Below are 22,130 nucleotides of genomic sequence, written 5' to 3' on the forward strand. Positions count from 1 at the left end.
AATAAAAATAAAAATTCTTACAAATATTTGTAAATCAGGAAAAAAGCTGGAAACTTGGAAGATATCTTGAAAATTGCATAATTTCCGAAATAAATATTTCAGGATGAATTATACTCTATTGATCCTGCCTTTCTCTGAAATGTAAACATTTTTGTACTCTCTGGTGAACCTCTCTAGAAGATAAATTAAAGATACAGCTCTCCTGGTATGGATAACGTGATTTTCCAAAACCACGAGTCAAACATATTTGGCCATTCAGAGCAAGTACTTCATAAACTCAAACGACTTGAGCCTTTAAGTAAAGTAAGTAAGGTAAGTAAAGAAGAATGTCAAAGGAATTATATTTCTTATATGTTTCAAGTATTAAGGCTTTTAAAAATTTTGCATAGAAAATAGAGCTTAAAATTAAGCTTTGACAAAATTTAAAACTACTTATGGGAATTCCCTTCCCCCAATTTAATCAATTCTTATGTGTGTCAATGAAACAGATATATGCTACCTAGGGCTTTCAAAACATGGCCGATTATTAAGTTGGTCATTTCTTAAGGCAATCGTATTTCATTTTGATTTTTTTCCAATTATTCTCCAGGACAAACTTAGCATTGCCCTTGATATCTTTTGTGGGCCATGCTGAGAAAATAATTCTACAAAAAAAGGAGTAGGAACAAAATTCTGTACCCTGTTAAATATTTTAACCTCAGGTAATATTTCTGACTGTACAATCTAATTGAATCATAGCATCACTAATCAGGCATCCCAAAGATCCCCCAGATTTGTCTGAAATGAATTTCAATGAAAACTAATGATAGCTTCCTTAGAAGAAAAGAACCAACATCCTTGACTACCCAGTTACCTTCAAGGTCAGTGCTACATGTAAACATCTCATTATATGCAATCCAGGGAGATGCTGCCTATTGAGAATTCTGACACAAGTTCCATGGCCCCTGGCCCATGTATTTATAGGGCAGCTATCTCATAACTAGCTATATGGCTCTGCTTTCACTTCCTTCCTCCTGCCAGACTGTTTCAGTGAGGCTAACCCCTAGCCTAGAAACCCTTTTTTTTCCTTTAATTTTAAGTTCCAGGGTACATGTGCAGGATGTGCTGGTTTGTTACATAGGTACGCTGTAGGTGTGCCATGGTGGTTTGCTGCACCTATCCATACATCACTTAGGTATTAAGCCCAGCATGCATTAGGTATTTTTCCTAATGCTCTCCCTCCCCCAACCCCCATCCCCAACAGGCCCCAGTGTGTGTTGTTCTCCTTCCTGTGTCCACGTGTTTTCAATATTCAGCTTCCACTTATAAGTGAGGTATTTGAGTTTCTGTTCCTGCATTAGTTTGCTGAGGATAATGGCTTCTAGCTCCATATGACTACATACTATTTCATGGTATATATTTACCACATTTCCTTTATCCAGTCTATCATTGATGGGCATTTGGGTTGATTCCCTGCCTTTGCTATTGTGAATAGTGCTGCAATTAATATACATGTGCATGTATCTTTGTAATAGAATGATTTATAATCCGTTGGGTATATACCCAGTAATGGGATTGCTGGGTCAAATGGTATTTCTGGTTCTATACATTTGAGGACTCGCCACACCATCTTCCAAATGGTTGAACTAATTTACATTCCCACCAACAGTATAAAAGCATTTCTATTTCTCCACAACCTCACCAGTATCTGCTGTCTCTTAACTTTTTAATAATCATTGTTCTGATGGGTGTGAGATGGTATCTCATTGTGATTTTGATTAGTATTTATCTAATGATCAGTAATGTTGAGCTTTTTTTCATATGTTTGTTGGCTGCATGAATATCTTCTTTTGAGAAGTGTCCATTCGTGTCCTTTGCTCACTTTTTAAAGGGGCTGATTTTTTTTTTTGTAAATTTGTTTAAGTTTCTTGCAGATTTTGAATATTAGATCTTTGTCAAATTAATAGATTGCAAACATTTTCTCCCACTCTATAGGTTGCCTGTTCACTCTTATGATAGTTTCTTTGCTGTGTAGAAGCTTTTTAGTTTAATTAGATCCCATTTGTCAATTTTTGCTTTTGTTGCAATTGTTTTTGGCAATTGCATCATGAAATCTTTGCCTTTGCCTATGTCCTGAATGGTATTGCATATATTTTCTTCTAGGGTTTTTATAGTTTTTGAGTTTTACATTTAAGTCTTTAATCCATGTTGAGTTAATTTTTGTATAAGGTGTAAAGAAGGGATCCAGTTTCAATTTTCTACATAAGGCTAGTCAGTTTTCCCAGCACTATTTATTAAATAGGGAATCCTTTTCCCATTGCTTGTTTGTGTCAAGTTTGTCAAAGACCAGATAGATGTAGAGGTGTGGTCTTATTCCTAAGCTCTCTATTCTGTTTCATTGGTCTATGTGTCTGTTTTTGTACCAGTACCATGCTGTTTTGGTAGCTGTAGCTCTGTAATATAGTTGGAAGTTTGGTAGTCTAATGCTTCCAACTTTGTTCCTTTTGATTGGGATTGTCTTGGCTATGCAGGCTCTTTTTTCATTCCATATGAATTTTAAAACAGTTTCTTCTAATTCCATAAAGAATGTCAATGGCAGTTTAATGGAAATAGCATTGAATCTATAAATTACTTTAGGCAGTATGGCCATTAGAAACCCTGTTTTTCATCTATGGTTAGTCATTTGTTTTGGCCAAGTCCTGCCAACCAGTGCCATAAAGTGTCCATTTATTACTGGCCTGCCCTCACCTCCACCTTGCCTCCTGTCCCTAAGTGACTACTATAAGTTTCCTTGCTTTACAATGTTGAAAGTAAATGGTATCTCTATCAATGAAATGGCAAACAATTTCTCTGTGCCAGGTATAACTGGGATGGCAGCAGTTGCAGAAAACACTGTCTTAAGAAGGATTTTGAAGTTGAGAGCTTAGTGAAAATGGAGGCCATAATCAATTACCAGTGTGTGCCATAAGAGGAGGAGAGGATGTAGCTGCTTATTGTTATTTCCTCTATTCCATACAAGCTAGTCATTCTCTTTTTCTGTAACAGAATTTAATATAATTTGGATATGCTTTTAAATTCAATTATGCTACTTTTTATTTTGAAATGGAGTCTTGCTCTGTTGCCTAGGCTAGAGTGCAATGGCACCATGTCGGCTCACTACAACCTCTGCTCTCAGGTTCAAGTGATTCTTTTGCCTCAGCCTCCCAAGTAGCTGGGATTACAGGTGCATACCACCTCACCTGGCTAATTTCTGTATTTTTAGTAGAGATTGGGGTTTCACTATGTTGGCCAGTCTGGTCTCAAACTCCTGACCTCAAGTTTTCAGACTGCCTTGACCTCCCAAAGTGTTGGGATTGCAGGCATGTGCCATGTGCCCGGCCTGCTATAATTGCTCTCTAATTGATTTTTGGCATTCTAACATTATTTCCTGCTTTTTACTTCAAATATACCTTGGCTATATTATGGATTAAATATGGGGAAATCAAATCACCATTTATAACCATTATTACTGTAGGAAAATGCATTTGAAGTTCTATATAATTGACTTTTACAGAGGAGTTCTTGGAATTTAATCCATTCATAAACAGAGGCTTGCACCCATACCTTTTATAACCAACCATAGTTCTTGGCATATATTAACTACACAATTACTTCTATTGAATGACATTGAATTATATAGAAGTTGGCTGCTCCTTGAAAGTAAGGTGACATCTCTGTAGTGTTTTAGTGCTGATATCTAAAAATCACACAAAACTTCGACAGCCGTACTAAATAGCAAAATATTTTGGTAAGTAATATTTAGAAATGTTTAAAAACTCAGTTTATTCTTAGATTTCTAGGCCTGGGAAAAACCTCCTTTCACACAATGTGTCAAAAAAAAAAACCCTAGAATTAAAATATACAAAGATGGCAAAAACAGTAAGAAGCTGACCAACCATAAAACATTGACAAACTAAAATATTACAGATCTAGACACAGGTTTTAAAATTTGGTGGGATTAAGAAACCTGCCAGCAAAAACCTTTTTGCTAAATCAAAGCACTCATATTTTGTTTTAAACATGTCCTCCTGTTTTTCCCGTAATAAAAAAGGCAAACATCTAGACGTCGCATCTGTGTGAAAGTCTTCTCCTACATTACCTTTTAAGCACCCTGATTTCCTCTGCCTCTGCTCTCCTCTAATTCCGGTCTCTTTAGTCATCATGCTCCTGTTTAAGCTGCTTTAGCTCTCTGTTGTTTCTGCAAAAGCAATAACTGCTTATAGTTCCCTCCTTTACTCTCTCTCTGCCATTACAGAAAATTTCAGAAATGTGTGGGAGTTCACAACCAATTTAGCCAGACAAAAGTTGGTCCTTGGAAATTGATTACTTTTGTTGGAGTTGGGGTAAGCAAAAGAATGTCTTGGCTGAAAGGAGCCCATGGAAGAGAGGAACAAAGGATTAGATTGCTTGAAACACAGTGCTGCTGAAGAGGTTCTACATGAAGCCATTACTGTATCAGATCTCAATTACTAATCTCTTCATTCATTCGTTGACTCATTCATTTATAACAATAAATGTTTATTGAGTCTCTATTATATTACAGGCCACATTTTCTTCTCTTATAGAACTTGCATTCTAGAGCAGGCAGAAAATTAATTTCAGATAATATGAAAACACATATCTTAGGAAGGTATCTAATTTTAACTTGGAGAAAAGATATATATCTTGGAGAAAGTTACATTTTAGTTGAGATCTGATCTGAAGAGTACTAGAAGGGGAAATCCAAGCAAAGATGGTCAGTGTGTATGTGTGTGTGTGTGTGTGTGTGTGTGTGTGAGAGAGAGAGAGAGAGAGAGAAACAAAGGAAGGACAGAGGACTCCTATTACAGGAAATAAAACCTGTCATAGGTTGGGAAGAAGCATGTAATAGCATGAGAAGACTAGAGGCAAGAGATGATACATGAATGGTCATGTTAAAGAGTTTTGGCATTATCATAAGTTCAGTCTGAAGCAATTTTGACTTTTTGAATTGGTAGTGGGGAAAGGAAGAGTGAAACAACTGGTTTATTTGTTTGAAAAATAACTGACTGCAATCTGTTAAAATAAACTTAAGCAGGGTAAGAATGATGCTGAGAGACTAGTTATAGAGCTGTTACTATGATATACGCACAAAGTGATGAGAACAAGATAAGGTGATGAAGGTGAAAGCAAAGGATCAATAGAGAAAGGTGTTGAAGGACCACTTGAGAGAACCGGCTTGGCTTTTCTGTCTTCCATCTGTAGCATCTCTAATACCTGTCAGTGGAAGCATGGAAAAGCATATTTGTTCACTGATGTATGTGAGGAACACAGAAGCTGCCTGTGCTTCAGTACTATTACTTTTAGAAACCCAGAAAATATATTTGAAATGATTTTATACAAATATTTTGGCTAAACAGGGAAATCAGATAAGCATTCATGGTGGGTGAGCACCTACCTACGTTCCACACAGTCAACACATGCTAAGCTGTTTACTCTCCATAGTCAGAAGACCAAAGCAGTCAGAAATTATGTGTATTTGAATCTCAGGTCTACTATTTTCCTGCTGGAGGACTTCAGACAACTCACTTAAGCACCCTGTACCTTAGTAAATCTAAAACTGAGGATTATAACAGTATCTTCCTCATAGATGTATTGTAGAGACTACTGAGTTAATTCATAAAGTGCTTGAAACAGTGCCTGGCACATAGTAAGCATTAACATGAGCTAAGTTTATTTTCTTCACAGCAATGAAGAAAACCAATACTCAAGGTTGAGTTAGATAGCCAATGTCACACACACTGAGTAGATGACTAGGCTGAAATTTGAGTTTATATTATCTTCAAAACCCAAGCTATTTCTACTTTACCCATGGGCATGAACACTGAATAGACCTGTAACAGCTTCTTTAAGTGATGGCTTTGAGGAAGTAGCTAAAAATGTCATATCTTTAGTTAAGGCCATGATGTCCACCCATCCTTGTGTGGCTTTTGGCTAGTTATGTAAACCACCTGAACCTCAGTATCCTTATCTTTAAGATGAGATAGTAATTGTCCCTACTTCATAGAGGTGTTAGGAGGTTAAAGGAGAGAGCACTCTTTGCTCTAGTTAGCACTGAGTAAAGGTTACCTATTACTGATTCCTATTCTACTATACAATGATGGGGACATCAGAGAGACCAATAGAAGGCTGCCTGGGTCACTCAGAACTTAGGTCTGTTTCCACAGAGCACCAAGAGAGTAGTCCTTCGTGTTTTCTGAGATCATGGTTCCATCTAGGCAAAGATGCCAATGGTTGAGTCCAGTGAGATCATATGAAAAATAGCTCAAGGATTAATTCAGTGGAAGAACAGTAATTCAACAGAAGCCAGAAACTCATTCTCTCCCTCTCCATATGAGTTTTCTTACAGTCACTGGGTTAACTTCATCTCTTTTCTTTTAATACTACCTAACCTTGTGACTTTTTAACTTTACATAATAGATTTTCCCTCTAATCAAAACTGCCCATTCAACAGTTCATAGTTTTACCTAAATTTTGGCCCTTGAAATATATTCAACACAGCTAAACCAAATTTTGCTAAAAAGTTCTAAATTTTTTAGTTTAGAACTAAACAAACAGACAAAAAACAAAAAATACCCAAAAAACTCAAAGGCTCATATTTTTCAACTTCTTCAGTGTGTGTGTGTGTGTGTGTGTGTGTGTGTGTGTGTGTGTGTTTGGTAGAAAATTTGAATTGGTCACAGTTGAGGCCCAGTACCAAGTTCTATAAGGAATGGCATGATCCTTTCCTCCCTGAAATGATGAACACCATGGCATGCACCTTCTGACATGAAACTCCTATAAATTTAATTAGGAACTAATCCTATGTACAAATAATGTTTTCAGTGTTGTGTCTTCCCTGTAACAATAAACACTTTCAAAGCATTTCAAAACTGTTCTAAGGAAGAGAGAAATCATTCAAAAATCTTCAAAAGCATACCAGACATTTCTCTATATTTTTTTTAAGGTACTTGATAGATATTTATCCATTTTGACGAGGCAATTCTTTCCCTTCATTAAGATTTCATGTCAAAAAATGTTTACCAAAGGAATATTTAGTTGAGGCTATGATTGCATTTATGAGAGTACCTTGTTCAGAATGGGTGTTCAGTAAATATTTGTGGGTAATTATAATCACAATTAATGTTAACCATGACCTTTTTGTAGCTCTCTTTTAGGATTATACTTCAAAAACACCCATTAAGCCATATGACAACTTAAAGGCTTACTAAACCAGCCAGCACAAGAAATAGTTCTTATTGATTTTAACAAAACCATAGATTAGGGGGCAGAGAAAGATAATGGAGTGGAACTTTCCAGTGATCGTCCAATCTATTTGGACATCTATTCATGCATGAAAATATGTTCACAAAAGCTAAGGAACCCAGGTACGAGGTCACAGTATCTGGTTGCAGTACAATAATAAGAAAAGATACATCGATGATGATAGGAAGAGCAACTTTACATTACTCATATCACCCCTTCCCCAACACCAGGCTGCACAGCTCAGCATGGAGAGAAACACTATCTACTTCAAGAAAATAAAGGAAAGTGAGCATAAGACTTCCCCTTGGACCCCAAACTGGGCCTGCCACAGTGAAACCCAGCTGGACAGAACCCCCAGCCTTGTATTTCAGGCTTACAGACTAAGCCTCTAGACCCACTCTCGCACCAGATGAGACCACGTAGCTCCAGGCTTCAGACTTGCTTGGTGAACCCAGTCTCCACCGTTGTACCACCACTGGGCTTACATCAACAGCCCTGGGCTCTGGACAACTCTCAGCAGCAGGCAGGCTTGGCCTCAGTAGTCTCTGATTTCTAGTGTTTCCCAATTTCATGCCAGGTACCTCTGACCCGTGTTTCTAGCTTGTCCTAGCACTGGACCTGCTGTAGTGGGTCCAGGCGATTCTAGAAATACTATCTGCCAAAGGCTTATGATCTACCCCAGCACCATGCCTACCACAGCGAGCCACAGGCTTATTGAATGAAGCGCCATGCTAGCCAAATCTGTCCTGGACTTCTGAACTACCCCAGGATTGCAACTGCTGTGGCATACCTGAGACTATGAGCAGCCCTGTGCCAGCCACAGCCGCTCCAGGCTTCTGATGCACCTCAGTGCTATACCTGCCACAGGGATTTTCCTAACAAAGCTAGTCTTCAAAGACTGGAATAAATGCCTAATTCCTCAAATGTACAGACACAAGGATCAAGAACTATCAGGGAAATATCATGGCACCAAACAAACACAACTGTCTGAAAAAGATTCAAAATAATTGTTTTAAGAAAGCTCAACGAACTCCAAGAAAATATAAATAAACAGTTTATGAAATGAAGAAATAAATAAGTGACCAGAATGAGAAATTTAATACAAGATTTGAAAAAAAAATCAAACACAAATTTTGGAAGAAAACAATACAAAATGAAAAAATGCAATAGAGGTCATTGACAGCAGAGATCATGCAGAAGAAAAAATCTGTGAAACTGGAAACATACAATCAGAAATAAATGAAAATATACAGTCAGATGAGAAAAGAATTATAAAAAGTAAAGAAGTTCTTGTAACCTTTCTAGTTTTCAAGATGTATGGGACAGCATCAAAACAGCAAATGTGGCCAGGTGTGGTGGCTCACACCTGTAATCCCAGCACTTTGGGAGGCAGAGGTGGGTGGATCACCTGAGGTCAGGAGTTTGAGACTAGCCTGGCCAACATGGCGAAACTCCAACTCTACTAAAAATACAAAAATTAGCCAGGCATGGAGGCTAAATGAGACAACAACTAGAACAATAGAAAAGATAACAAAATTAGGAGTTTGTTTTTTTAAAAAATAAACAAAATGAACAAAACTTTACCTAGACTAAGAAAAATGGAGAGGGTCTCAAATAATTGAAATCAGAAATGAAAAGGGGACATTACAACTGATAAAAACAGAAATACAAAAAATTATACAAGACAGTTATGAACAATTATATGCCAACAAATTGGATAACTTAGAATAAATGGATAAATTTATTGACACATACAACCTACCAAGACTAAATTATGAAGAAATTGAAAACTGTAAGAGACCAATAATGAGTAAGGAGACTTAAAAGAAAAACCCATGACCTGATGGCTTTACTGCTGAATTCTATCAAACTTTCAACAATTAATTAAGCATAGAGGGAATGTACCTCAGCAATATAAAGACTCTCTATGTCAAACCCACAGCTATATCATATTCAACAGGTAAAATTTAAAGCTTTTCCTTTAATATCTGCAATAAAAGAAGGGAGCCCAGTTACACTACTTATATTCCATATGGTACTGAGGTCCCAGTTAGGGCAATAAGTAAAGAGGAAGAAATAAAAGGCTCCAAATTGGAAAGGAGTAAGTTAAAGTGTATCTTATACATACAAATCCCGAAAGACTCAACCAAAAAACTTTTAGAACTAATAAACAAATTCAGTAAATTGCAGGATACAAGCTCAACATATAAAAACTCTAGCATTTCATATGCTAACAACAAACAATATGGAAAAAAATGAAGAAATTGATCCCATTTATAATAGCAACAAAAAATACCCAAGAATAAATTTAACCAAGGAAGTGAAACATATTTTCACTCAAAACTAGACACTAATGAAAGAAATTTAAAAAGACACAAATGAATGGAAAGATACCACAGGTTCATGAATTGGAAGAATTAATATTGTCTACACATTCGCATTGCCCAAAGAGATCTATAGATTTGATACAGTCTCTACGAAAATACCAGTGACATTCTGCACAGAAATAGGACACAACCTTAAAATTAATATGAAACCATAAAAGACCCCAATGAGCCAAAGTAGTCTTGAGCATAAAGAACAAAGCTGGAGGCACCTGTCTTCAAAATATATTACAAAATTATTATAACTAAATTATAATAATATAGGCAGGAAAAGAGACACTTAGACCAATGGAACAGAAGAGACAGGGCAGAAATAAATCTTCACATTTATAGCCAATTGATTTATGACAAAGGCACCAAGAGTCTATAAGGGGAAAAGGACAGTCTCTTCAATAAAGTGTTTATCAACCTAAGTCTCTTCAGTAAATGATGAAGGGGAAACAGGATATTTACATGTAGAGGAACGAAATTAGATCCTTATCTCACATCATATACAAAAATAAACTAAAAATGGTTTAAAGACTTAAATGTAAAGCCTGAAACTATAAAACTACTAGAAGAAAACCTAGGGAAAAGGTTCCATGACATTGGCCTGGGCAATGATTTTTTGGATGACACCAGAGGCAATGGCATCAAAATAAAAAATAGACAAATGAGATTACATCAAAATAAAATGCATCTACACAGCAAGGAAATAATCAACAGTATGAAGAGACAATCTACAGAATGGGAAAAATATTTTCAAACTATGTATCTGATAAGAGGTAAATACCTGAAATATGCAAAAAACTAAAAGAATTTAATAGCAAGAATACAAGTAACCCCATTAAAAATGGGTGAAACTTGTTCCCCAAAAACCTTTTGAAATAAAAAATTAAAAACTAAAAAATAAAGTATACCTAATATCCTCCCAAAATGGGCAAAGGCCCTGAATAGACATTTCTCAAAATAAAACATACAAACGAACAACAGGTATATTTAAAAATGCTCAACATCACTAATCATCAGAAAAATGCAAATGAAAATTCCAATGTGATATCACTTCACACTTGTTAGAATGGCTATGATCAAAAAGACCAAAGATAACAAGTATTGACGAGGATGTGGAGAAAAGGAAATCCTGGTGTACTCTTGGTGTGAATGTAAATTAATAGTTATTATGAAAAATAGTATAAAGTTTCCTTAAAAAATTAAAAATCGAACTCCCATAAAATCTATCAGTGGCAATGTATATATACTCATATACCAACATACACCAACACTAGATATATATCCAAAGGAAATAAAATTAGTATCTTGAAGAGATATTTGCACTTCCATATTCATTGAAGCACTATTCACAATAGCCCAACCATGGAATCAACCTAAATGTTTATCAGTGGATGAATGGATAAAGCATATGTCACAAATACACACAATGGAATACTATTTAACCATGTAAATAAAAAGAAAGAAATCTTGTCACTTGAGACAACCTGGATGAACCTAGAAGACATCACGTTAAGTGAAATAAGGCAGACACAGAAAGAAATTTATTGCGTGATCTCACTCATATGTGGAATCTAAAAAATTATCTCACAAAAGTAAAGAGAGAATGGTGGCTACTAGGGGCTTGGAGTGGGGAGGGATTTTGGGAGGCATTGAGAAGATATTGGTCAAAGGATACAAAATTTCAGTAATATAGGAGGAATAAGGTCAAAAGATCTATTGTACAACATCATGACTATAGTTAATAATATCCTGTGTTCTTGAAAAATGCTAATAGAATGGATATAAAGTGCTCTCACCACAAAAATGGTAACTACATGTGGTAATGCATATGGTAATTAGCTAGACTTAGTCATTCCACAATGTATATATACTTCAAACTATCATTTCATGCATGGTAAATACAGTCATGTGCCACATAATGATATTTCAGTCAATGATGAATCATATGTATGATGCTCTCATTAGATTGTAATACTGTGTTTCTACTGTGTCTTTCTATGTTTAGATATATTTATATACTCAGATGCTTATCATTGTGTTACAATGGCCTAAAATATTCAGTAGAGTAACACACTGTACAGGTTTGTAGCCTGGAAGCAATAGGCTATACCTTATACCTTAGGTGTATAATAGGCTATAGCATTAGGCTTTTGTAAATATACTCTATGATGTTTGCACAACAAAATTTCTTAACATTGCATTTCCCTAAACATATCCCTGACCTTAAGTGACACGTTTGTACATACAATTTTATCTGTTAATTTTTAAATTTTAAAAAAAATTTAAAGAAAGAAAAGAAAATCACATTTTTTGCTATCTTGTTTTACTTTACTTTTCTTTCTTTCCTTTTTTTTTCTTAATGGGATGGAGTCTCACTCTGTCACCCAGTTTGGAGTGCAGTGGCGTGGTATCAGCTCACTGCAACGTTTGCCTAAGTTCAAGCAATTCTCCTGCCTCAGCCTTCTGAGTAGCTGTGATTACAGGTGCACCCCACCACGCCTGGCTAATTTTTTTGGTATTTTTAGCAGAGTCAAGGTTTCACCATGTTGACCAGACTGGTCTTGAACTCCTGACCTCAAATAATCCACCCATCTCGGCCTCCCAAAGTACTGGGATCACAGGTGTGAGCCATGGTGCCCAACCTTGTTTTACATTTTATTAACCTGACAGTTAACCACTGATGTTACATTTTGGGAGCTAGATTATACATATTTTTTTTAGGTTCTTGATTAAATGGTAAATATTCCTCAAGACTCATATGCAGTATACATGCTGACTTGATTAATTTTTTGTAACACCTCAGGATAGAGATACTATTTTCATTGATCAACACAATAAATAAGAGACAAATACCTTCATTTGCAAGAAAACAAGAAAGTTTGCCAAGCGTAATATAATCACATAACTTTTACTATTTTTTAGCTTCTATGCACTAATTCTAACCTAATAGAAAAAGTCAAGATTTTTATTCTATATTGAAGAAGATGTTTAAGTTAGTATATTCAGCGCTTAAATAATCTGTGTCCCAAAGAGAAAGCACTGGGAAAGCTATTCTTTTAATTCACATGATAATCAGTGAGTTGAGGCTTGTGCTTATGACCAAAAAATCCTTATGTGGAAAGTAACTTTTGTTTTTATTCTAGCCAATCTCTTCTTGCCATACATCAAGAAAGAAAATCAGCTATTTTTTTAAGGCAAAGTTAGCAAACTTAAAATGCATCTTGCATACTCTCTGGAGTAATTACTTGGGCATTTTAATCCATTAACTTGATAATTTGCAGGATAGGATATTTACAAAAAAAGTTTACTACAGAATTGATGTCATCATGTCCCAGAAAATTATTTACTCGCATTATCATAATTTTCAGAAATACATGCCTGGAGAAATTTAAATAGCTGTAGGAATGCTAGACCTTATATCCAGACCTTATATGCTGATAAACCAATAGCTTCGTTATCTAAAAAGTGCTGTCACTTGAAAAATATGCAAGTTGACTTGAAAATTGAAATGAGGTCAGTAGTTGCATTTAAACTTCTACCAGTCTTCCTAACTAATTTAAATTATGAATAGTAAAATAAATTGAGAACTTGCAGACTATTACATTTCAGATAGGAATCTGAGTTTTTTAATAAAAATACATAATCATAGCCTTTTCAACTGCTTCAGGTCTAGTGTTATTAGGCAATCCTAGGGACTTAGGTTAATGCTACAAATACCTATTGCAAAAGCGGGAAACTCCTGACATGTGACACAAGACGAGATGGACCAGCAGCTTTCTAAGGTTGCTGGGCACCTCATCAAAGTCAGTACTCAACAAACAGTATCCCCTCCCTCTCTTTTCTAAAACCAAAAAGGAGACCCCTTTCTCCTTGGTTCAGGCAGGTGCGTGTCTCCCAGCAGGTTTCTGCACAGATGGGATGGTTTTCTAACTTCAATAGGATGGCTAGAGCTGAAACTGGGTCCCTGAGGGGATCTGCTGTCAGGCCAAAGCTGGAGAACCAGGTCTTGTTGGCTCAGAGGAGCTTGCATCTCCCAGCAAGTCCCTGCACACTCAGGAAAGAAACTATAAAACCACTAGAAGGAAACATTGAGGAAATGCTACAGGATATTGAGCTGTGTCAAGATTTTTGGGGTAAGATCTCCAAAGTACAAGCAACAAAAGCACATATAGGATAACGGAATTACAATAAGCTAAAAAGCTTCTGCATAGCAAAGGAAACAATTAACAAAGCGAAGAGACAACTTGCAGAATTGGAGAAAATATTTGCAAATGATCCATCTGACAAGGGATACATTAAAAACTCAAACAGCTGGGCCTGGTGGCTCACACCTGTAATCCCAGTACTTTGGGAGTCTGAGGCGGGCATATCACTTGAGGTCAGGAGTTCGAGAGCAGCCTGGTCAACATGGTGACACCATGTCTCTACTGAAAATACAAAGATTAGCTGGGCATGGTGGTGTGTGCTTGTAATCTCAGCTACTTGGGAGATTGAGGCACAAAAATTGCTTGAACCCAGGAGGCAGAGGATGCAGTGAGCTATCATGCCATGGCATTCCAGCCTGGGTGACAGAGTGAGACTGCATCTCAAAACAAAACAAAGAAAACTCAAACAACTTAATCATTAAAAAAAAATAATTATCATCAAATTTAAAACTGGGCAAAATACCTGAATAGACATTTCTGGAAAAAAGATCTATAAATGGCAAACAGGTATATTTAAAAAAAAAATACTAAAAGTCAATAATTATTGGGGAAATGCAAATTAAAACCACAAGCAGATATCATCTCATTCCGGTTCAAATGGGTATAGAAAGACAAAGAATAATAAGTGTTGGAGAGGATGTAAAGAAAGGGATTCTCTTTTATACTGTTGGTGGGAATGTAAATTAGTACAGCCGTTATAGAAAACTTTATGAGCTTCCTCAAAAACCTAAAAAGAGAACTACTACATGATCTAGCTATCCCGCTGCTGAAAGGAAATCAGTATATGAACCTGATATCTGCACTCCCACGTTACTGCAGCATTATTCACAATAGTCAAGATATGAAATCAACATAGTCGATTTCATATAAGTGTCTATCAGTGGATAAATGGATAAAGAAAATGTGGGATATGTACACAACGGAATCTTAATGGGCCATAACGAAGGATAAAATCTTGTCATTTGCAGCAGTATAGATGGAATGGAGATCACTGTGTTAAGAGAAATAAGCACAGCACAGCAAGACAAATGTCACATGTTTCCACTCATATGTGGGAGCTAAACAGGAGGATTTCATGTTGGTTGAAAGTAGAATGGTGGTTATAGAGGCCTGGAAGGAAAGGAAGGATGGGGAATGAAGCATAGTTGATTAATGGGTACAAAAATAAAGTTAGAGAGAAGCTATCAGTTCTAGTGTTCAGTGGCAGAGTATTTTATGGTTATACAGTTAACAATGACTTATCGTTTATTTCAAAATAGCTAGAAGAATTTTAATATTCCCAATGCAAAGAAAACATTTGAGGGAATGGACATCTCAATTACTCTGCTTTGATCATTACACATTATAGATAGGTATCAAAATATCACATACATCCCAAAGATATATACTACTATGGCATATAAATTATTTTATTTTTAGAGATAGGTCTTGCTTTGTCACCCAGGCTAGAGTGCAGTGATGTGATTATAACTCACTGAAGCCTCAAACTCCTGGGCTCAAGCAATCTCCTGCCTCAGTTTCCTGAGTAGCTGGGACTACAAGCATGTGCCACCAAACCCAGCTAATTTAGAAAATTTTATTTGTAAAGATAAGGTCTCTAGACCTGTCCTAGCTTCATGTGACCCTCCCGCTTTGGCTTCCCAAAATGCTGGGATTACAGGTAGAAGCCACTGCATCCAGACTGATGTATCAATTTAGAAAAAAGAAAAAGAGTATCCTTTTCCAGGAATCGTGAACTTCTTGTAGAATGCAGAAATATATAAGATTTCAATAATAATAATTATTATAACAAACAACCTAATATTCATGAAGGTCTTACTATGTGTATGACACTGTGCTAACTGCATTAATCTCTTGTAGTACTTCCGTTTTGCAGATAATAAAAATGAAATTTAGCAGAGTTAAAGAACTTGTTTTTGACGACTCAGCTGGAAATTATTAAAGTTAGAGTCTGAATATAGGTCATCTAATCCCGGAGCTTACACTTTTCATCAGCACTTAACTATTTAATAATTAAATAAGTCGAGTGCTATTTTGAAGCAAAAACAACTTCTTGCTTTGATTTTTGTAATCCAGGCTAATTTTTCCACAATGAAGAGATAAAAAAGTAATTATTTTGTATACTTTTTGAGGAAGAAAATTACTGTCTTATGCATAAATATATCATATCATAGCAATGTTTTATTTGATAATAGGATGCTCACAAAAAAACTTTTTGAGGTTTGAGGTTTGAGTTCCACCTCTGTCAATTAGTGTCTTTGAGAAAACGGACGTGGTTTATTGTTATTTTGTTTTGCTGTTAACAGCACTGAGCATCTACTTTTCAATATGTAAATGAATCTAACAAATGAATACAATAAAAATATAAATGTCTACTATTTAGTTTCCATAGGGATTAAAGGAAATAATGTATATAAATTACTTAGGTCAGTGCCTAGCATATTGTAAGCACTCAATGAATGCTTTCAAATACAAATTGAACATTAAAATAACAGTAATAATATCCTGTTGTTAGGAAAAGCATAAAGAAAAGTCAACCTTGGTGTGCATGAGTTTTGAGGAGTAGAAAGAAGGGTATCTTTTAAGAAAATTCCAAGTAATGTGATTGACAATTCAAGCTAGCAGCACTGTATCTAATTTGATTGACCTTAGCTTTAAAGGAGCTCATCTAAATAAGGGTCTTTCTGTAAAACCTCAGGAGATCCAGCTTTTAAAATATTATATTCTACTAAATCAGATGATGGATATCAAAGACAGCACACTTTTTGGCACATAGGCCTCAGAAAATGCTAGAAAGCATGCTTGTGAAAGTGTATTATTGATTCTATTGCCATTATTATTATCTTGTTCTGCCTGTATCCGTATTTTCTCTGCTTCTCTGAGGCACTAAAATGAGAGCCTCACAATTGTCCAGGAAAGCAGTACTTGGACCTGGGAAGCCTGCAGAATCCATTTCGGGGTCAGACAGTTTTGTTTGACTTTTACAATCCAGAGACCCATCTGATGTCAAACTGCAGAAAGAAGCACGTTTCAGATTTACACAAGAGTTAGAGAAAGACTGACTGACTGCATTTGCTCAAGTTGATTCTCAGGATGAGAGATGCACTTTTTCTTTTTTTAAACACTGTTGCCAAACCTTCTTTTAGTAACATAGAAAAGCATAGCTGTCACTGGCCTCAGGACTGACAATCAAAGTGCAGAGATTCCCTTTTCCCAGCTGAATCATCTCCAGATCAAGAATTACTCAACTGGGAATGGGAAGGTGGAAATTACACAGTCCTGAACTGTCGAATACAGTGGCTTCACATAGCAACTGAGAACTCGAAATGAGGTTAATCTAATTAAAACGTGCTAGAAATGCAAAATATATACTGGATGACAAAGATTTTGTGTGAAAAACAGAATTTAATGTGATGCAAGATTTCCTAGGACTCACCATCTGTGGTTTACTAGCATTTATTTTATTTTTTAATTTTTAATTTTTGTGGGTACATAGTAAGTGTATGTATCTATGGGCCACATGAGATATTTTGATACAGGCATCCAATGCATAATAATCACATCAGAACAAATAGGGTATCCATCACCTCAAACATTTCTCTTTTGTGTTTCAAGCAATCCAAATATATTATTTTCGTTATTTTTAAATGAATAATTAATTTTTTCTATAGTCACCATGTTGTGCTAGCAAATACTAGGTCTTATTTATTTTTTCTAACTATTTTTTGTATCCATTAACCATCCTCCCACTGCTACTGTTCCCAGCCTTTGGTAACCATTCTTCTACTCTCTATCTCTACGAGTTCAACTTGTTTTAATTTTTAGCTCCCTCAGATAAGTAAGAACGTGTGATGTTTGTCTTTCTGTGCCTGGCTTATTTCACTTTACATAGGTTAGCATTTATAATTTATATTTTTAACTATAATATAATTAGTTTCCTCAGAGTCTGAAAAGGAAGTCATTTCATCTACTTTATAGATAAGAAGTATGGTTAATAGTTACTGTATGCTTCTTATGTGCCATGTACTGTGCAAAGCATGTTTCATTCATAATTTCATTTAATCTTGCTCTATTAAAAAGTTACACACTTAACTACATTTTATAGATGTTCTAACTGAACCTTGGAGGATTTAAGTAATGTGCTTAAGGTTATGCAGCTGAAGCCTAGTTATGTAAAGAAGTCAGTTTGGCTTCAAAGACCAGACTAATGCTAACTTATTTATATGGTCTCCCATTGAATCATTTGTGGAAAAGCAGAGTTGCACCACATACAAAAAAATTGAACGAAATGGTTTTTTATTTAATTCCTCTAAATCTCTGTGTGGTAAAAGGATATCTTCTTGCAGATAAATCGTTCTGAAGTATCTGACCTTATCTGCTTCCCAGAAAATGTAGTCAAGTTGCAAATAAGGTGAAGGGTCTTCTTCTGTTACTGAATTAAACAACTTGGGTCAAATTGTACCTGAAGGTACTTAGAATCCAATTATACTTGATTCCTTGTTAAATCACTTAGGCTAGCAACTGAACTTGTTAAAAGAGTAATTCCCAAGTATTTAAGGATAGAATGCTGAGTTATAAAATAGATTTTGCCTTTTATTGTATGTCTTTATGTTTCATGTGCACATTGCATTTGTGAGACAGAGCAAGAAAGGACAGAAGTGCTGGTGAGAGAAGTGGCGAGAATCCCAGTCAATGCGCACCCCTTATTTGTTATTGGCTGTTGGGTATTTCCAGCTCATCTTTTTTGATTCATGGTTATTCTTTTTTGGTGGTTCTGGATTTGCCTGCATGTGCTGTCATAGAGGTACTTGTCTGTCTCAGAACAGATACTTTCAAGCACACAGGACACACCAAGCGGGAACTGGTGAGCAACTGGGGTAATCCAGTTGGGCTGTCCTCTTCTTTGAATACCTGCTTCTGATCAGCTAATTATATTTCCTAGTTCTGGGGGCAGAAGAGTCAGGCAGTTCCCCTGAATGTGGAGTTCCTTAAGCTGGGTAGGCTCCCCAATTTCTCTAGGTTGCAAGATGAGATTGTTATCCCTAAAGCTGGGTATCTGCAACTTTGTGAACTTCCTAATATCTGGTGGTAGGATTTCAAAATCATCGTCACTTACATAGAGTGCACACAAGGTGGTAAGGCAGATGAAGTTTCCAGGAAGAGAATTTTCATTCAAGTTTTACATCAAATCCAGAAGGTCAAGAGCAAGTAGAAAGCAAAATCCTTCAGTCAAAATATTTAGCCCATTCATGCCCAGGTTCACTTGCTTGAGTTTCCAAAGGTTGCTGGTCTGTGTGGGCAGCTCCTCAATCTGGATATTAAGGATGTTGATAAATTCCAAGTTCTTCAGTTCTGCTGTGTTTGGTGGCACCAGTGTGAGCTTGTTATGGCTGAGGACCAGTAGTTTGGTACAGGATGAGGAAAATGTGTACAGCATGTTAGAGATGGCATAGTCACCCTATCCACTTCCTGGCTCTTCTCCACAAACTTTTTCAGAGTCTTGGACATGGTTGCAAAGAGCAGCACCTAACAGCATGGGTGTGGAATAACAGGCTGTGGCGGGATGCACTTTTATTGTACTTCTGAAGCTGTTTACATTTATTTGCTAGAAGAGCAACCTTTCTTTTTAACTTGGCCTAATGTACAAAGCCATGGTTATTTGAATACTTATTTTATGACAGGGTAGTGATTAGGGAGATGCTTAACACATTTTGGTAGAAGGATGCCTGGGAGATAAATCCCAGACTGAAACCTGAACTGTATCCTCAACTGTATGCTACTTCTGAAAGATGGATATTGTCTAATAACTGAGAGTAAAGAAACTCCTTTCTGTTTGCCAGTTTTATGTGCCTAAAGTAGTGACAACAAATTGACAATAGTCCACAGAGTAGAAAGGAAGGAAAAACAGCAAACAAAGGCCACTACAAACCCAGCAATAGCACAAAGCGGGCCCAAAATTGCTAACTAGGTAAAAGCATTATGTTCTTGGTTCTTTTCTTCTAAGGATCTATAAAATAGTTCAAATATGTTGTTTCACTTATCTGTACACTCCTTCTCTGGAGGAATAGAGCTTGGTACAGATTCCCATTCAGCAAGAGATAAAATGGAGGCAGAAATGAGAGCCTTGACTTGACCCAAGCCCCTTAACTGGTTTGTAATAGCTGTTCAAAGCACTCAAAATCTCCTTCAAGGGAGTAAGTGGAAAACTCAGTGAATGCTGAGCTATCTAGGAAGCTTTCAAAGAAGAGAATTTAAAATTCACAGGAATGTGTAAGAAACCAATTTGAGACTGTATATGTTAACAAAATTGTCACAAATTTTCATGGTACATGCTTATAAAAAGCAATGGCAAGGATAATACTATAGTTAGCCAGCAGTTATGCATGAAGTGTTATTATAGAAATTATTTAACTGTCATGGGAAATGTCCTGACTAAGGACAAAATGAAAGTAAATCAACAATGTAGGACTTCCGTCAACAAATTAAGAGAAGAAATTTAAGCTCAGATTCTAAGCAATTTATTAAGATAGGCTCTAATTTAAAATATGTTAAACTGAGCACAGAGAAGAACTTTTACAAAATACTCAAGAATTTAAACTTATTTAAACATAATATGCTCTAGCTTTCCTTCTTTGTTAAGACTTTTATGAAAAAAAATCTTTCAATATAAGTAATCTTTAAATCCCCTGATCTCGTGTCATGATTCCTTGTCTTTGGAATTTCCCTCTGCTTTCCCTACTCTGCATTCATATGTCCCAGATTGTTAACGCCTCACGGGACCCTACCTCCTCATGGGACTCTACTCTTTATCAGATCCTCTTCAATATTTCCATAGCATTGAAAGTCTTTACCACATAAGAATCTTATTCTTATTTATTCTTACATATTCTTAAAAACCTATCTATATTGAAAAATTTGGGATATAATGGTACTAGTCAATATCATTTGAGTCATTTGAATCATATGATTTGACACCATGCTAAGTGTTTTACATGTACCATTTATTTAATCCTTATGATATCCTATTGAAGTAGGCACATTTATCATCCTCATTTTATATCCCTAGAAAAGTAAAAACTTACCAAATCCTTATGACATCCTATCTTTAGAAAGTGAGACTAGAAGAGGACCTTGACTGCCAGGCTAAGAAACATAAATTTCCATATTTTCACACATCAAGCAGATATCTACTGAATGCCTACCATACCACAGTCTCTGAACAAAAGACTGAGGACACATAAATAAGTAGAGTGTAATTTCTGTCTCCAATGAGTTCCCAGGAGAATTTAGCCAGGAAAACATACAATTGCAATTACTGGATCAAATAAGCTAAAATATAAGGTGTGTAGGAGGTACCACAGCACAGAGGATGAAAGAATTAACTCAGAGATAGCTTTGCAGAGGATGTTTGGGCTGGCTTGTGGAATGGTTAGGAAGGAAGAAAAAGAATGGAAGGTACAAACGCTTATTACAGGAGAGAATGTGGTTAGAGAGGCTAGATCAGGTATGCTAGAGGAACAGGTGGATCAGCTTTTGGAGACCCTGGTATAACCTGGCTAAATAATGCAAATTTTATTCTATAGGAAATGGAAGGCACTGATAGATTGTTAAGTAACAGGGAACTACTGATGAGGAGCATGGTGACAGGTTATCCTTGACTTTCTTTATGAATTTCCCATTATTCATCTTCCTTGTCCTTGAAATCTGGCCTGTCCTGGTCTCCCTGTTACTCTGGACTCTTTACACCTTTACTCTTTATGTTAGTTGCTTCTTTCCCTTTCAACTACTTTAACATGTCAACAATTTATTCTGTTTAGGATTTAGTATGTGTATTTAAAGTCATTAACACACAGGGAGAGCCAAGTCCATTTGTGTGTATGGTAGAAGAATGAGATGAACTAAGATGAATAAGATATAGCTCTTGTTATTTAAATAAAATTGGGGGTTACTAATTTTAATCTTAAAATCAGATATTTGTGACTATATTTTTCTCTCTTTAATACTAAATTAGTTTTGCCTACATGTGACTCTTGATTTTAAAATATCTGCAGTATGTGGGTTGTAAGAGGGGAAAACCCTCATAAAAATTAAACACATATGTACCATGTATATAAAAATTCAGCAGTAGTTGGGTATTATAGTTGGTGCTTGGAAAAAGTGTAAATTTAATCTGAATCTAACGTCTAGTTGGCTAGCGGAATTTCAGTCCCTGTGATACCTGCAGGATAGGTGTTAAGGGGATAAATTAAAGGACCTTTCATACCTATTA

The 22,130-nt window shown here is 36.0% G+C and overlaps 1 protein-coding gene and 1 pseudogene across 2 annotated transcripts in view; both read right to left on the reverse strand.

Moving 5' to 3' along the window:
* Window positions 1–22,130, reverse strand: part of PRKG1 (protein kinase cGMP-dependent 1) — a 1,319,131-nt gene that overhangs the window by 1,045,986 nt on the left and 251,015 nt on the right. The window lies entirely within an intron of this gene.
* The window catches only part of LOC128929195 (ras suppressor protein 1 pseudogene), a 29,644-nt pseudogene continuing 7,514 nt past the window's right edge, over window positions 1–22,130 (reverse strand). The window contains exon 1 of the transcript XR_008475262.2: window positions 1–22,130. This exon is cut by the window's right edge and continues 7,514 nt beyond it. The product of XR_008475262.2 is annotated as a ras suppressor protein 1 pseudogene (transcript).

The sequence above is a fragment of the Callithrix jacchus genome, chromosome 12, assembly GCF_049354715.1.
Source record: "Callithrix jacchus isolate 240 chromosome 12, calJac240_pri, whole genome shotgun sequence".
In the NCBI taxonomy this organism is placed as follows: domain Eukaryota; kingdom Metazoa; phylum Chordata; class Mammalia; order Primates; family Cebidae; genus Callithrix; species Callithrix jacchus.